The sequence below is a fragment of the Cebus imitator genome, unplaced genomic scaffold, assembly GCF_001604975.1.
Source record: "Cebus imitator isolate Cc_AM_T3 unplaced genomic scaffold, Cebus_imitator-1.0 Scaffold306, whole genome shotgun sequence".
NCBI lineage: Eukaryota > Metazoa > Chordata > Mammalia > Primates > Cebidae > Cebus > Cebus imitator.
The window spans coordinates 951,280-954,793 of NW_016107621.1; the positions used below are offsets into that span (position 1 = coordinate 951,280).

The window sequence follows — 3,514 nt, forward strand, 5'->3', positions numbered from 1 at the left end:
AAAAAAAAAAAAGAAATATCTACAGAGGAAATAAGAGAGGAGAAAGGGATAGCTAGGGGAGGGAAGAGACAGAGATGAGATGAGGTTTCTCGTGTGGGCGAGCGGATGGATGGTGGTGCCCTTCACTGAGAAATGGACTAAGTAAGGCAAAGGAGCAGGCCTGGGAGCAAGATGTTGAGGTCAAGTTCAGACAGGCTGAGTCTGCTGTGGGGGATCCAGGGCGAGAAGCCAAGCAGGGCTCCGACAAGCAGTGTGGCTGGAGCTCCAGGCAGCCCTGGCGTACAGATGGATGTGAGATCACCCACCGCCATGTGTGAAGTGGAACAAAGGCAGCCTGGACAGCACCCTAGGGGACACCCCGGGGCCAGTGCTCCTCGTGGCTCTGCAATGCCCTCCTCCATGTGTTCCCAGGCCTGGCTTTCCCGTTGCTGTGGGGGAAACTGATGTATATGTGCTTTCTTCTAAGTGGGGAGCCAATTAAAAGTTAATGCATGGTCCAGTGCCAAGTGAGTGGGCAGCACCGAGTGCCCAGGGCTTGGCGGGGCTGTCCAGGTTAGTGTGGGAAGGAGCCTGTGACCAGCCCCCTGAAGATCGGGACTCGGGCCTACTGGCAGAGGCTCCTGGTTGCCTTCCCAGTATCCTATTCCTCTCCTGTTAACAGAGGTCTCATTCTCCCGCAGGCAGCAACTGCCTGGACTAAAAGATTATTAATACATTTCTCAGTCTCCCTGAAAGCTGGGAGTGGCCCATGAAATGTATGTGGATGTTACTAGGTGGGACTACCCAGAAAGCTCCTTAAAGGTGGGGGTGTGGGATAGCTGGGATGTGCCATGTCTGGCCTTCTACCTTTCCTCTACTTCCTGCCTGGAATGATATGTAATGGAGGGAGCTTCAGCAACCATTTTGACTCAAGAGGAGACCTCAGAGAAGGTAGAAGCCAATGCTATGAGTGGTGGATCTAAACAATGAAAGAACACTGGGTGTCCAATGACATCATGGTGACACCACACCTACCCCAGGCCACCTGTTTCCAGATTCTTTGATTTTTTTTTTTTTTTTTTTTTTTTAGGGAAATTTTTTATTTTTTTTTTTTTTTTTTTTTTTTGAGGCAAAGTCTCAAACTGTCACACAGGCTGGAATGCAGTGGCATGATCTTGGTTCACTGCAACCTCTGCCTCTCATACTTAAGTGATTCTCCCACCTCAGCCTCCTCAGGAGCTGGGACTACAGGTGTGCGCCACCACACTCGGCTAATTTATGTATTTTTAGTAGAGATGGGGTTTTGCCATGTTGGCCAGGCTGATCTTGAACTCCTGACCTCAGGTGATCCACCCACCTCAGCCTCCCAAAGTGCTGGGATTACTATGAGCCACCAGGCCCGGCCCAGATTTCTTTTATTCAAAGGAAAAAACTACTCACAGGTATAGGCTACTGCTTTTGCTTTTATTTGCTAATGTTTTGGTGTTTTGTTTTTTTTTTTTTTGGAGTGGCCAGGAGGTCTATAACTCACAGCTAAACACAGTCCAAACAGAAGCAGGCTGCACAGTGGCGAGTGAGGTGCCCTTACTGAGGCCTTCCTCTGTGCCAGCCAATGGGCACAAACCCTATTTGCTTGGTCTCAGAGAATTCCTACCCCTTCCCACCAGGGTGGTTCTATCGTTAGCCTCATTCTTTAAGACGACGACGAAACTGAGGGAAAGACAGGAAAAATCACCTGCCCAAAGTCACAGCTGTGACTGGACACAAGTCTACTGGACTCCAAAGCCCCTGTGTGTGCAGCCCACGGAAGGGCAGGAGGGACCCTCCGTGCACAGGGGTGGTGTGGCCTGGCACTGAGGCTGTGGAGAAAGGAGCAAAGAGCACCAAGACCATGGGAGAACAGGCAGGCAGGGTGGCCAGGAAGGGCTGGACTTGCTCCTGTGGGTGCTGGATGCCCAGGGAATTTTCTGGGCAGGGTGAAGATACTACCCCAACTCAGCAAACCCATGCATAGGGTTCCTGTGAGTGAGAACGTCTGGAAGTGAGCTGCCTGCCTGAATCCACACAGTGTCCCAGCAGGGTCACCTGGGTGCTTGACACAAATGCAAATTCCCAAGCTCAGGAGAAGTCCTGACCCCGCAAGAATGGTGGACATCCAAGGGCCTGCCTTGCCAAACATTATTCCTACTCTTCTCTGAGGAACCTCCCAGACCCACCCTCCATCTCTGTGGCCTGAGAGAGGTAGACTCTACTCCTCCACTTCCTCAGTTCCTGGGGGCGGGCACATAGCCTGGGCTTGGCCAATCAGTCACAGTGATTGGTTCATGACAGAGTCTATGAGCAAAGCTTGGCCAATGAGTGCCAGCTGTGGGCCTTGTGCTAAACTGTCAAGGATGATTCTCTTTCCACTACTAAGTGGAAAGGGCAATAACTGAAAGACGGATAGGGTCATCACAAATAATAAGACACTAATATTAAGTGGTAGCTAAATGCCGGCTTGGCTGCTCCTAAGGCCATTACATATGCCACCATCAACCCTCACGGCAACCTCATGGGGTAGGTGCAGATAAGAAAAATGAAGCTCTGGCTGGGTGCAGTGGCACTTTGGGAGGCCAAGGTGGGAGGATCGCTTAAGCCCAAGTTCAAAACCAGCCTGGCAACAAGGCAAGACCCCATCTCTACAAAAAGTAAAACACATTAGCCAGGGACGGTGGACCATGCCTACAGTTTCAGCTGTTAGGAAGGCCAAAGCATGAGGACGGCTTGAGCCCAAGAGGTCAATGCTACAGTGAGCTACGATTGTGCCACTATAAAACAGCCTGGGTGACACAGTGAGACGCTGTATAAAAAAATAATAAGAGAAAAGAAAAAAGAGGCCAGACATGGTGGCTTATGCCTGTAATCCCAGTACTTTGGGAAGCTGAGGCAGGCAGATCACCTGAGGTCAGGAGTTTGAGACCAGCCTGGCCACCATGGTGAAACCCCATTTCTACTAAAAGTACAAAAATTACCCAGGCGTGGTGGCAGGTGCCTGTAATCCCAGCTACTCAAGAGGCTGAGGCAGGAGAATTGCCTGAACCCAGGAGGCGGAGGTTGCAGTGAGCCAAGATCATGCCACTGCACTCCGGCCTGGGTGACAGAGCGAAACTGTCTCAAAAAAAATAAATAAAATTAAATAAAATATAAAATAAATAAAAATTTTTTAATGAAATAAAGTAAAATAGAAAATGGAAGCACTGAGATTTTAAACAACTTTCCCAGGACCGCAGAGCTAGAAAGGGGCAGGACTAGGACTTGTCTTACAGACTTGCTTCAGACCTGCGTCCTTTCTCTCTGCCTCCTCTCCATGAGCCAGGAGCTGCCAGAGCCCACCACTGCTTGCAGAGGACAAAAGCCAAGGCAAAAGAGAATAGAAAAGACACAGAGGGGCCGGGCGCGGTGGCTCAAGCCTGTAATTCCAGCACTTTGGGAGGCTGAGGCGGGTGGATCACGAGGTCAAGAGATCGAGACCATCCTGGTCAACATGGTGAAACCC

The 3,514-nt window shown here is 50.4% G+C and overlaps 1 protein-coding gene across 1 annotated transcript in view; it reads right to left on the reverse strand.

The window, feature by feature from the left end:
• BCKDHA (branched chain keto acid dehydrogenase E1 subunit alpha) overlaps positions 1 to 3,514 on the reverse strand; it is a 30,529-nt gene that overhangs the window by 14,895 nt on the left and 12,120 nt on the right. The gene's annotated exons all lie outside the window — the stretch shown is intronic.